At 41.4% G+C, this 14,094-nt stretch overlaps 1 long non-coding RNA gene across 1 annotated transcript in view; it reads right to left on the bottom strand.

The window, feature by feature from the left end:
- LOC121930981 overlaps positions 1-14,094 on the bottom strand; it is an 87,015-nt gene that overhangs the window by 72,194 nt on the left and 727 nt on the right. The window lies entirely within an intron of this gene.

The following is a 14,094-nucleotide window of genomic DNA, read 5'->3' as shown; positions in this document are numbered from 1 at the left end:
AATAGCAACCTTAAGAAGAAGAAGAATTCCAAAAGGCTACTGGGGCTTTGGAGATGATCAAAAAGAAAAAATGTATGTTGAATAACAATTCATTGGGGAAATCATTAAATGGAGAGAGACAGTTAGTCCCAATGCTGTTCTTTTGAGGCTTTGACTATGTCTTGCATGGTAAAGATTTAGATTGTTAACTTCAGAAGTGCTTAGCCTACATTTCAAAAAGAATATGAAACCCCAACTAAGAGAGCCTTGGAACTGACAGATCTTATTGGTCTTTAAACAGACAGATGAAGGACTGTTAATGCAGCACCAGTTTTTACATTAAAAGGACCCATTGCTTCCTGATTCCCAACAACATAATAGTATTAACCTCCAAGATCACATGAAAGAACAAATACATCACAATTGTTTTCTATGCCTAATGTTATGATGCTGTTATGGCAGCAACAAAGTTTGATTCTTCTAATTTAATTTTAGGATGGCCAATCCACGTTTCACCTGCCAAGTTAGGGTTGCCAGGTTGGATACAAGATGGGGCTCCTGTAATTTTAATTGTGAACTGATCCCGGAAAGGGGTTTTGCCCCAAGAACGCCTGTGTAAAAGAGGAAACTTCAGCAGGTGGCACTTGTCACATAGCCAGGTAACAATCAACACCTGTAGAAATTTCTTCTTCTACACAATCCTTAAATGTGCAAGAACCTTCTCCAGTTTTCAGTCTGGCAACCCCAACTAAGGGTGCCTCTAAATTGTAGAAATAATGCAGTTTCACACCACTTTAAGTTCTGTAGCTTCAGCCTATGGAATCCTGGGATTGTAGATTTATAAGGTCTTTGACCTTCTCTGCCAAAAAATGCTGGTGCCTCACAAAACTACAAATCCTAGGATTCTGTAGGGTGGGGCTATGGAGGTTCAAGTGATGTCAAGCTGCATTATTTCTACAGTGCAGATGCACCCTGAGTCTGACCTTTCACTTATTTATCACTGAATAGCAATAGCAAATATATTTCTATACCATTTATCAGTACACTTAAGCCCTCCCTAAGCGGTTTACAATGTGTAAGCTCATTGCCCTCAACAAGCTGGGTACTCATTTTAGTAACCTACAGAACAATGCAAGACTGAGTCAACCCTGGAGCCCTGAAAGATTGAACTCACAACCTTGTGGCTGTGCATGGCTGCAGTACAGACATGTAACCACTGTGCCACCAGGGTTGCCTTAAGTGGGGGATCCATGGCTGGTCTGAATTTATTGCAGAAGATTCATATGGCAGAATGCTCATCCATAGGTAGGTAGGTAGGGAGGGAGATTTAAGAAGAAAGAGTCGGCATGGTGTAATGGTATGAGCATTGGACAATGACTTTGGAGGCCAGGGTTCAAATCCCTGTTCAGCCATGGAAACCCACTGAGTGAGCTTGGGCAAGTCACACTCTCTCAGCCAAAAAGGAAGTCAATGATGAAGAAATCTCAGCCATGGTGAAGAAATCTCACCAAGAAAACCTTAGAGCAGAGTTGCAGAAGTGTCAGTGCTGACTTGAATGCATATAACAACGAAAGTCAACATGTAGGTAAATCTGTTGATACAGTGGGTCTACTCTGGTCAGGACTAACAATAAGATTCCAAAGATATATTCAAGGATATAGCTGTATTAGTCTGGAAAATCAGTATGCAAGGCAATCTTGTAGCACCTTTGAGACTAATTGAAAGAAAGAAGTTGGCAGCATGAGCTTTTGTATACTTGAGTCTATTTTCTCTGAAACATGCATCTGAGCAGATAGGATTTAGGCTGTTGTTTTGCACATCCCTCTTTGTTTTCTCAAAATACAAAACAGAGTGAATGACCCACAACCTGCCATAGCTGACTCTAGTACTCTGCAATTCTATGAAGCACTTCACTTCTCTTCTCTTCTCCTCTCTCCCTCTCTCATTTTGAGCAAGCGGCTGCTATTTGACAGCCTTGGTTCCCAGTGAATTTCTTGACTTCACAACCGCACTGGATCCATATTGCCCCGTGATAAACAAAAGCTGTCACTCGCATGAGCTGCATCTTCTTAGGAAACTTAGCAGAAAGCATGTTCAATGCGTTGTTCTAACCACAAATACACCCACACAAGCCTCTATCAAGTAAAGAAGGTGGGAGGCAGGAGAATTTTGCTTTTCTCCTGCCTTACCCAACCTACACAAAAACACATCAAAGGCCTAAATGTATGCTCCTTTCTGTGCGTGCTATCACTCCTTAGCCCTTTTTAGGTGTTGCTTAACTAATTTTGAATTAATGCATCATGAGGGGTGCACTTAAGCCAGCCTTATCCAGCATTGCTTTCCTTGTAAAAAGTGGCAGGTCAAAAGAAATATTTCTATTCATGGGAAGCAGATCCTCACATGTAAAAATCCAGATTTTCCTGCATCCTATCTCAGATGAAGAGTGCTTCTAAGTAGATATAATTTTTTCCTCTATCTTGTCACTCATCGTGTGAGTAAAGTAATAAGATGGGTGTACAAAAGCCAAGTACCCAAAATCCTGGGGGGCAGGATTTCTGAAGGACAAACTTATCTCATGTGAGCCTGCCAGAAATCTATCATAGACACTGTTGCATCCCCATCACCTAGGCTGGTGGATAGACATATCAACCACCCAACTGTCCTAATTTGACAAGGAGGGTGCATCTGCACTGTAGAAACAATGCAGTTTGACACCACTTTATATGCTGCAGCTCCCATCCGATGGACTCCCAGGATTTGTCATTTTACAAGGCCTTTAGCCTTTTCTACCAAAGAGTGCTGGTGCTGCACCAAACTACAAATCCCAGGATTTGGTAGGATGGAGCCATGATATTTCAAGAGGTATCAAACAGCATTATTTCTACAATTTAGATGCACCTAGACAGTCTTCATTAATCCTCTGCTGTCCCACTTTTTCAGTTGCTTTTAAATTGCCCCAGTTGGTCTCTCCCACTTTCCCCCTTTGTCCTCAGCTTACTTCAGTTGCTGCAAACTGAGTTCCAAGTGCAAATTCAAAGCTGATTTTGCTGCACCACTGGTGTGAAAGCTGCCTATACCACTGATAGCACCAGACCACAATTTATTGACATGTATGATTTTGAGATCATACTGAAGCTAAGCAGCTGTACCTGGACAGGGAGCCTTATATTCATTTCATCCAGCTCAGGGTTAGTGTTTAAATAACCTAAAAGTACCACCTGCCATTTGATGTTGGAAGCTGTACAGGACCAGCCCTGGTTAGTATTTGGGTGGGTGACCTTCAATGAATACCTGGTGCTGTATGCAATATTCTAGAGGAAGGAACTGACAAAACCACCTCTGAGTATTCCTTGCCTAAGAAAACCCTATGAAATTCTGGGGGTTACCATAAGTCCACAGATGATTTGAAGGCACACACACATATACACACATATTAGAAAGGGGAAATGCATGCAAAACTCCCAGGTTTAATAAGCACTATGATGGCATTGACATTTTATGACAGTCGTTTTTGTGGTATGTACTGTACTTGTTATAATTGCTATGGCTGTTGTTGTTGTTGTTGTTGTGTCCTTAAGTTGTTGCCAACTTGGTTGGCAATGCTAAATGTGAGGTATACTTATATAAGATACTTTATTTCAGTTGGTTCATTAATAAAAGATACTCACAGTGGAGATTATCAAACAGGGAGAAAGGCTGGGAGAGAATCAGGACGCTCCCGTCCTTATTGCGCAATTGTGTGAGGATTATCACACGGCATCCCACGACATTGCATTCATCCAGTCCTTATCCCATCAATGAAGTACAATGGTCCTGTCACTTTTTATTCATGGGAACCTCCTGTGTATAAAAAGTGACAAGACCATTGCACTTCATTGATGGGATAAGAAAGGGTTAAGCATGATGCCATGTGAACATCTTCAAGCAATTGCACGATAAAGACGGGAACATCGCGATTCTCTCCTGTACTTTTCTCCCATCTTATAATTGCCTTTGTTTATAGCTGGTGACTCTGGCTGAATTGGTTTTAGTCACTAAAGAGAAAACATGCTACCAAAAATAAATAAACTGGAGCTGAAGAAACATTTGTGACCCAAGCCCTTAAACACTTAGGGCCCAAACAGACAGGCCAAAATAAAGCTGCTTCAGGTCATTTTGGAGGTATGCTGGTTAAATGATGCATGTGTCATAAGAGGCTGGAAGCCGCCAAAGCCACGCTCCAGTCCTAAGGACTGGAGTGCAACTTTGGCGCAGCTTCTGGCCTTGTAAAATGCATATGTCATTTAAACAGCATATCTCCAAAGTGACCCAAAGCAGCTTTATTTTGGCCTGTCTATTCAGGCCCTGTACAGATATTGGTAAAAGGGTAGAAAACCTTCTAAGGCTGGAAAGCAGAATCAATCCCTACGTCTTAAAAAGATCCCATCACAATTTGGGGGGGGGGGGGCTTGATAGGAGAAAATACAAGAGAAAAAGACTCACATTGTTTTAAAGTTATATGGTTTCCATTTATTTTATACACACATACAATATATAGCGCAAATGGTCCTCCATGTACACAGAGGAATTTGTGGAAGGATGTAATCAGTGGGTACATACAGAAACATCTCTGTAGCAATAAAGATACTGAGAATGAAGGTAAGAATTGAGTATACTGTACATTTTATGATGAATTTGTAAAGCAGCCTCCAACTTCACTTCACATAACTGACGTACCCTCCAACGTTTCACAGATGAAAGCTGAGACACGTTTAGCCAAACAACATCAATATGTGGTCTAGATGACAGATGTTATTAAATGAGGAAGAATGCAAAAGCTAGGAGAGGTTGCAGCAGTTTGTTTTTGCTTGAGCCTAATGGGGAAGACAAAATGCCATCCCATTATTATTATTATTATTATTATTATTATTATTATTATTATTATCCTTTATTTATAAAGCGCTGTAAATTTACACAGCGCTGTACATACAATCTTTTTAATTGGATGGTTCCCTGCCCTCAGGCTTACAATCTAAAAAGACACGACACAGAAGGAGAAGGGAGAGGTGGTGGGGAAGGGGCCTGTCATCTCCTTTTCCACTTGCTGAGTTGAGATCAAAATACATTTGCACTTTGAACTCAGTTTGCAGCAAGTGAAGGAAGTCTGGGACAAAGGGGGAAAGCAGGAGGAGAGAGAAACTGGGACTTTTTAAAAAGCAGCTGAAAAGGTGGGGTGACAAAGGATTAAATGGGATTGTTCCTGCTAGAGGCTATGGACTAATTACTTTCTAAAACTAGCTTTCCCATCTCTGAAACAGAGGAACAATCAAAGAATGGAGCGAGACAGCATTGTCTCCATCCTATGTTTCCAGAGGGTGTTTTAAAAACTTCAAACGTTTCTGTCTGTGATATCTGAACACACTTGAAACTACAACAATTAAATAATTGCTAGAAGAAAATTAACAATTCCTGAAACATGGCAACTAATGGCCCTTTCTTAAATCCACTGTGACAACCTGATGTCTGAAGAGTCTGCTGACGGAAGCAGCATCCGCTTGAGTGAAAGAACAATTACCATGTACAGAGGCATCTTCTTATCACTCAGGGCTCTGGTATCAATTATCTCCTCATTAAACAACAAAGTTCCTTTCAACTCACCCTTTCCCCCCTTAGACGGCATCACTGAGCATCTTTCCCATCATTTCACGGCTTGAGACTAATGAATAATCAGTCACATTAAACTGCTAATTGCTAAGATGCTCTGGGCCAGTTTATGCAAAGTCAGTGTCAGGAGGGATAGTGTGTTTAAGCTGATAGAAATTAATGGCAAAGCTCCCTGGGACTGGATCACTATATATATGTTCATAACAATAGATGGCACGCTTAAATGGTCCCCCAAGATATTTTTTTTAAAAACTCTCTGAATGTAGAAAGCTAGCATGTCTGGGAGAAGTTTGTGGAAGAGGTTTTTCCTACATAGCTCCACTGGCTACAGCTGCAGTGCCAATGCAGCCTACCAGTCTGTTTCCAAGCAGAATACAAAGTGCTGGATATGACCTTTAAAGCACTATATGGCTTGGGTCCAAACTAGATGAAAGATCATATCTCCCTATGAGTCTGCTTGAACTTTAAGATTTGTAAGAAAGGACTTTCTCGCCATTCCACCAGCTTCCCCAGGAACATGAGAAAGCAAGAGAAAGCGCCTTCTCAGTGGCTGTTCTTGAATACTGGAAGCCCCTTCCATAGGAGGTCTGGTTAGTCCCTTTCCTGCTGTCTTTTCCCTGCCAGACAAAGACCTTTTTATTTAGGTAGACCTTTGTTTTTTAACTTTTTGCAGCGGACGGAGCTTTCAATGGGTTGTATGGTATAGTCAGCCCGTCATATCCACGGATTCTTTATTCACAGGTTCAAACATCCACAGCTTGAAAACATTCAAAACTATATATAAATTCCAAAAAGCAAACCTTGATTTTGCCATTTTATGTAAGGATTGCCATTTTACTCTCCACTGTATTTAATGGGACTTGAACATCCACGGATTTTGTATTTATGTACCATTGTATTTATGTTTTATTATGTTTTAAGTGTGTTTTTAAAAACTGTTCTTGGCATGTGCTTTTAAAACAAAGTTGTAGTTTAGTTGTTTTTTAAACTTGTGTCTTAATGGTTTTTTAAGTGCACTCAGGGGCATCACTAGAGGGATGCGAGGGATACAGACAGCACTGGACAACACCTCAGAGGGGAATGAAAACCCAATGGGTGTATGGTTTTTAACACCTTGCCTGATGAAGAAGCCAGTGAAGCTTCAAAGACTTGCAACAAGTGTATGGCATTTTGGTTGGCCCAGTAAAGGTATCCCCATTTGTTGGATTTTTGATGTTATTGCATTTGCTGTATGGCCAAATCCAAATGCTGTATGGATATTTGATGTTATTGCATTTGATGTTATTGCATATGCTGGCCATACAGCAAATGCAATAACATCAAAAGGCGCTTGGATGTTACCCACAGGGGCAGTCACTCACCCTCCGTCCCAAGAGGCACACACCCACCCAGCCACCTCCCCACACACAGCAGCCAGAGCACCTCTGTCTTCCCACTGTTGGGATGGTATGCTGCTACCACCTAGCAGCCCCTTCCTCTTCCCCATGGCAGCCCATGTTGCAGGCTGACCAGCAGCCTGATAGACCTTGAAGGGTTGCTGGGCAGCAGCAACACTTTTCCCGAATACCTGACACACCACTACCTGCCTTGCCCTCCTTTCTCTACCATTGTCCTGCCCTATGCTTCCTTCTGGGACAGAATGTGCAGAGCAGACCAGTTGGTAGGAATGGAGGGCAAGGCAGTCTGCTGTGGCCACTGGTGATAGTGCAGTGCTGCTGCTTTAAAACTTTGTTTTAAATTATTGTAAAGAGCCAGCCTGATGTAGTGGTTTGAGCATTGGACTACAATATAAATTAAATGGATAAATTGATGAACAAAAAATAAATAATGCACATTTTCTTTCCTACATTCAGGGAGTTGAAAGGGGGGAAGCTAGTAGGAGAAGACAACTGCAAAGGAAGAGGGAGGGCATGCCATCTTGTCACCATATCAAAATCCTGCCACTAGATGGGACTCTGGTTTCTTCCTGCTGCTGTTTTTTTACCTGTAATTTTAAAAGGAAATTATTTCAAGTCCAAAGTTTGGGGGGCAAAAGCATTTCTGAATGCATCACATTTCTGAAGATGGGCTAGTAAAGAGGTTTGCTCCTTTGGTACCACCTATAGGCACTCTGATGGATTCATAAAATGAATGGATAACCTGATGTGTGCTGTTTTGTGTGCATATATGTCTTCAAGTTGCCTGCCAACTTATGTTAGCTCCATGAATTTTATAGGGTTATCTTAGGCAAAGAATAGAGATGGTTTTGCCAGTTGATGGTGGTCTCTCATCAAACCATTAACCAGATCCATTGGGATCTGGTGCCTTCAGGCTACTGATATATGGATCCTGTTAGACCAGAAATCAATCTGAGGAAAAGCAGGATTGTTTAAGAAAGAAGAAAGAAAGAAAGGAAAGAAGAGTTTAGGAAAGAGGACACAACAATGACACACAGCTGACAGTATGACACCAGAAGCAGCACACCCGATATGGAAGTGAATCATGCAAGCTTTGAAAATGAACTGAGAAAAGGAATCACACCGACCTGTTTGTTTAAATTCCCTGAGTTATTCCAGGATGATAATAGTGAAGATTATGATGAAATTGAAGGCTGGATGAATTGGAACAAAGTGCACTTTGTGTGAATTTCAAATAACAGTGAAGACCCATAGAATCATAGAATCATAGAGTTGGAAGAGACCACTAGGGCCATCCAGTCCAACCCCCTGCCATGCAGGAAATCCAAATCAAAGCATCCCTGACAGATGGCCAACCAGCCTCTGTTTAAAGACCTCCAAGGAAGGAGACTCTATCACCCTCCGAGGGAGTGCATTCCACTGTCGAACAGCCCTTACTGTCAGGAAGTTCCTCCTAATGTTCAGGTGGAATCTCTTTTCCTGTAGCTTGCATCCATTGTTCCGGGTCCTGTTCTCTGGAGCAGCAGAAAACAAGCTTGCTCCCTCCTCAATATGACATCCTTTCAAATATTTAAACAGGGCTATCATATCACCTCTTAACCTTCTTTTCTCCAGGCTAAACATCCCCAGCTCCCTAAGTCGTTCCTCATAGGGCATGGTTTCCAGACCCTTCACCATTTTTGTTGCCCTCCTTTGGACACGCTCCAGTTTCTCAATGTCCTTTCTGAATTGTAGTGCCCAGAACTGGACACAATATTCTAGGTGGGGCCTGACCAAAGCAGAATACAGTGGCACTATTACTTCTCTTCATCTAGACACTATACTTCTACTGATGCAGCCTAAAATAGCATTGGCCTTTTTAGCTGCCGCATCACATTGTTCACTCATGTTCAACTTGTGGTCTACTTGGACTCCTAGATCCCTTTCACACGTAGTTTCATTCAGCCAGGTGTCACCCATCCTATATCTGTGCATTTTATTTTTCCACCCTAAGTGCAATACCTTACATTTCTCTGTGTTGAATTTCATTTTGTTAGCTTTGGCCCAGCTTTCTAGTCTATTCAGGTCATTTTGAATCTTGATCCTGTCCTCTGGGGTATTAGCTATTCCCCCTAATTTGGTGTCATCTGCAAATTTGATAAGTATGCACCTAATTCTGTCATCCAAGTCATTGATAAAGATGTTGAATAGCACTGGGCCCAGGACAGAGCCCTGTGGGACCCCACTGGTCACTTCTCTCCAGGATGAAAAGGAGCCATTGCTGAGCACCCTTTGAGTTCAGCCGGTCAACCAATTACAGATCCATTTAACAGTTCCTTTGTCTAGCCCACATTTTACCAGCTTGTTTGCAAGTATGTCATGGGAAACCTTGTCAAAGGCCTTACTGAAATCAAGATATACTATATCCACAGCATTCCCTTCATCTACCAAGCTGGTAATTTTATCAAAGAAAGAGATTAGATTTGTCTGGCATGACTTGTTTCTCTGAAACCCATGTTGACTTTTTGTGATTATGGCATTGCCTTCTAGATGTTCACAGACTCTCTGTTTAATGATCTGCTCCAGAATCTTTCCTAGTACTGATGTCAGACTAACTGGACGATAATTGTTGGGATCCTCTTTTTTCCCCTTTTTGAAGATGGGGACAACGTTTGCCCTCCGCCAGTCTGCTGGGATCTCTCCTGTTTTCCAGGAGTTTTCAAAGATTATTGCCAATGGCTCCGATATTACATTTGCCAGTTCTTTTAATACCCTTGGATGGAGTTCATGTGGTCCTGGAGACTTAAATTCATTTAGATTAATAAGGTATTCCTCTACTATCTCTTTACTTATTCTGTGCTGAAATTCCCATATCCTGTCCTCTGCTCCATTATCCTCAGGTTGAGCACCCTTTGCCTTTTCTGAGAAGACTGAGGCAAAGAAGGTGTTTAGTAATTCTGCCTTTTCTCTGTCTTCTGTTAGCATTTTGCCATCTTCTCCACGCAGTGGCCCTACCGTTTCCTTCTTCTTCCTTTTGCTGCGGACATATCCAAAAAAGCCCTTTTTATTGTTCTTAACCTCTCTAGCAAGCCTGAGTTCGTTCTGCGCTTTAGTTTTCTGACTTTACCCCTACAAATGCCTGCTATTTCTTTGAATTCCTTTTTTGTGATTTTCCCCCTTTTTCCATTTCTTATACATGTTCCATTTCAAACTCAGCTCGGTTGAAAGTTCCTTAGTCATCCATCCTGGTTTCTTGAGACACCTCCCATTTTTCTTTCTCACTGGAACGGTTTGAAATTGTGCCTTCAGTATCTGTCTTTTGAGAAACTCCCATCCAGCCTGAACTCCTTTATCGTTTAGTATTTCTGACCACAGGATCGCCCTCAATACTTCTCTAAGTTTACTGAAATCCGCTCTCCTAAAGTCTAGGATGCGTGTTTGACTATGCCTGGCTTCTCCTTTCCACTGTATTACAAACTTCAGGAGAACATGGTCACTTCCACCTAATGATCCCACCACTTGCACCCCATTAACCAAGTCATCCTTGTTGGTTAGGATCAGATCTAAAATAGCTGACCCCCTTGTTGCCTCTTCCACCTTTTGGACCATGAAATTGTCTTCCAGGCAAGTGAGGAATTTGCTAGGCCTTGAGGATTTTGCTGAGTTTGACTTCCAGCAAATATCAGGATAGTTGAAGTCGCCCATCACTACTACATCTCTCTTTTCTGACTGTGTGGTCATCTGTTCTAGAAAGATATCATCCAATTTCTCCGTCTGACTTGGGGGTCTGTAGTAGACTCCCACCGTAACATCCTTGTTGTTTCCCTCCCCTTTGATTCTTATCCAGATGCTCTCCACCTGGCTTCCATGATTGATGTCCTGGATCTCTTCACTGGTGTAAATGTCCCTGACATATAGTGCTATTCCTCCTCCTTTCTTATTTGGCCTATTTCTCTTAATAAGGTTATACCCCTCTATTTCCACATTCCAATCATGAGACTCATCCCACCAGGTTTCAGTGATGCCTATTATATCATATTTGCTTTGCTGTACTAGGAGTTCGAGTTCATCTTGCTTATTTCCCATGCTCTGTGCATTAGTGTAGAGACATCGCAGACCATGGTTTCCTTTTACTTGCTGCCTGTGCAAGTTTTTTTGCCTCCCACTGTTGGGTCCTTGCACTGTTTGCCTTGTCTCCTCTATGTCAGTTTGACTATTTTCGCCATCCCTTTCGCCTTCCTTAATATTGTCTCCCTTCCCCTCGGAACTCAGTTTAAAGCTCTCCTGATCAAGTTCTTGAGACTGTTGGCAAAAACATTTCTTCCAACTGGCGTGAGATGCAACCCGTCTGTTGAAAGAAGTCCCTCCTCATGTATGAATCACTCTCAGAACACCACATTTCCCTGATGTGAACTCCCACTGAGATGCTCAGGGGAAAGCAACCAGAAATAATAAAATATCCAGAGAAAATGAATTGTGTTCTAATGACATCCTCCAGAGCCAATGTGATGTAATGGTTTGAGTGCTGGACTACGACTCTGGGGACTAGGGTCTGAATTCCTGCTCGGCCCTGAAAACCTACTGGGTGATTTTGGGCAAGTCACACTCTCTTGACCTCAGAAGAAGGCAAAGGCATAGCCCTCCTGAACAAGTTTGACAAGAAAACCCTGTGATAATGTCCTGATAAGTCCAAAATGACTTGAAGGAACACAACAACAATCAAATGAGACACACACAAAAATGTTCCACTGGCAAGTGCTGAGATGCTGTTTAGGATTCAAGTCACTCTATTCTATTTCCACTCGCTCTGTCCCCTGAGTTTCCATTTATTTTCCTAACAGTTGGTTAGTATTCTCAGTGGAGTGTTTTGGACCCTTTGGATCTCTGTACATATAGACCCCATCGAATGATGCTTTTCACAGAGTCAGTGGGGTGTAGTGATCTGAGTGTTGGACTAGGACTCTGGGAGATCAGGAGCCCTTCCACACTACACTACTGAAGTGCAATGGTTCCATTTTAACTGCCATGGCTGCGTCTTATGAAATCCTAGGGTTTGTAGTCAGATGAGGCACTAAAGCTGTCCAAAAATCCCAGGGTTCCATAAGATGGATCCATAGCAGTTAAAGTGGAATCCTAGCATTACAGTGGGCTCTTAGTATCTGATGGGGTTTGGTTCCAGGACCCCCATGGATACTAAAACCTGTGGATGATCAAGTTCCATTAAATACTATGGACCTTAGGGGAAGGCAATGGCCAATTTTCTCTGAATTAATTTTGCCAAGAAAACCCTATCATAGATTTGTCTTAGGGTTACCATAACTTGGAAATGACTTGAAGCCAAACAATACCAAATTGTGCTTTTCCCAGTCCAAACACTGAAATTTCTGCATAAGATAATAAGGTATTATGATAGTTGTTAGAAATTCACAACCTGTGTTTTTGAACTCCACACAAGAATAATAAAGTCATGGAAACAATCTGACTAAGATATCTATATTGTATGATATGGCATTAGATATCTGTAATGCTTACAAACTGTTCATATTGGGAGTTTTCTGCCAGATAATGGCACAGCACATGAAATCCACCCGGTGATGATTCCTTACTGTCCTATGTTGGTTGAAATACCCTAAAGGAGATCCCACCTGATCTTCAAAACTAAGCAGGGTCAACCCTGGTTAATACTTGAATGGGAGACCACCAATGAATATCAGGTGTTGTAGGTTATTTTTCAGAAAAAGGAACTGGCAAAACCACCACTGAGTATTCCATGCTTAAGAAATCCTGTAAAAATCCATAGGGTTGCCTTAAACTGATACACAACTTGAAAGCACATACAGTATATATGTTTCTCTATGCAGTACTCAGGAAATACTCCACCTGCTAAATTTCTGGCATGGCAGCTCTTCCAGGAAAACATGTGAGAAATGTAATTGCCTATAATTTTGAAAATTAAAAAGTGGTATTGACTGCAGAAATAATCCAAAGTGACGCCACTTTAACTACCATGACTCAATGCTATGGAATCCTGGGAATTGTAGTTTGTTGTGGCACCCAAAGTCTAAGACCGAGAAGGCTAAATGTCTCACAAAAGGTCTCTGAGAATTCCATAGCATTGAGCCATGACAGTTAAAGTGGTGTCAATCTGGATTATTTCTGCAGTGTGGATGCATCCAGTATCACCCTTGTAAGAGTCATTCAGAAGCCTTCCTTCCAAGAGATGTAGCTTCAGTCCCATGTTCACTCATTTCTCCTATCATTCTTGTTAGTCAAACAGATATTGCAGGTTTTTTGAAATAGGAGGGGGAAAATATCAAGAAACTCTAAACAAAAGCCCTTTTTAGATGGTCAGTGAATGCTTGGAATGTGAAAGGCATGGAAATATGCTCCCACTGTTTCTCAGAGCAGTGATTCTTAAACTGAATCTCCAGATGGTTTCAGTTTGAGTATCCAGAAGCCCTGGTTATCACAGTGAGGGATTCTGGGAATCGCAGTCCAAAACATCTTGAAGATCATAGGCTGATCAGCAATGGTTTAGTATGTTGGGGAACTAACTCTTTGCTTATTTGATTCTCACACTCAACAACAACAAAATTCAAAAAAAATTTACAATGCTTTTTTAAAATAAAAATTTCTTCCATATTTTGCATTCTGAGATATTTTCTTGGTAAAAAAATTGTGAGGTATTTGTTGTGCAAAAAAGCATTTTGCTTTTGCATAAAACCAATGGTCTTGCACAAAGTCAACATTTTTGAGCACAAAAAACTCAATTACTTTTGCTATGTGCTGCTGACAGAATAAGTGCTGTTCTTTTAGCTCTCATGGAAAGGCATAAAATGAAACATCAGGTGGTAATTATGTTTAATAAGAGTAATATTTAATGGAGAGCCAGCATGGTTTAGTGGTTTGAGCATAGGAACTGGGACTGGTAATCGAGGTTCATTCCCCACTTGGTCATGGAAACTTGGGCAAGTGACACCCTCTCAGCCCCAGAAAACCTGTAACAGGTTTTAATTATGGTTGCCATAAATCAGAAATAACTTGAATGCACACAACAACAAAATATTTAATTCCTTTTTAACTTTTATGTATTAAT

This window comes from Sceloporus undulatus, chromosome 5 (assembly GCF_019175285.1).
Source record: "Sceloporus undulatus isolate JIND9_A2432 ecotype Alabama chromosome 5, SceUnd_v1.1, whole genome shotgun sequence".
In the NCBI taxonomy this organism is placed as follows: Eukaryota; Metazoa; Chordata; class Lepidosauria; order Squamata; family Phrynosomatidae; genus Sceloporus; species Sceloporus undulatus.
The sequence above is the reverse complement of the archived record's forward strand: the minus strand, read 5'-3'. Positions and strand labels throughout refer to the sequence as shown.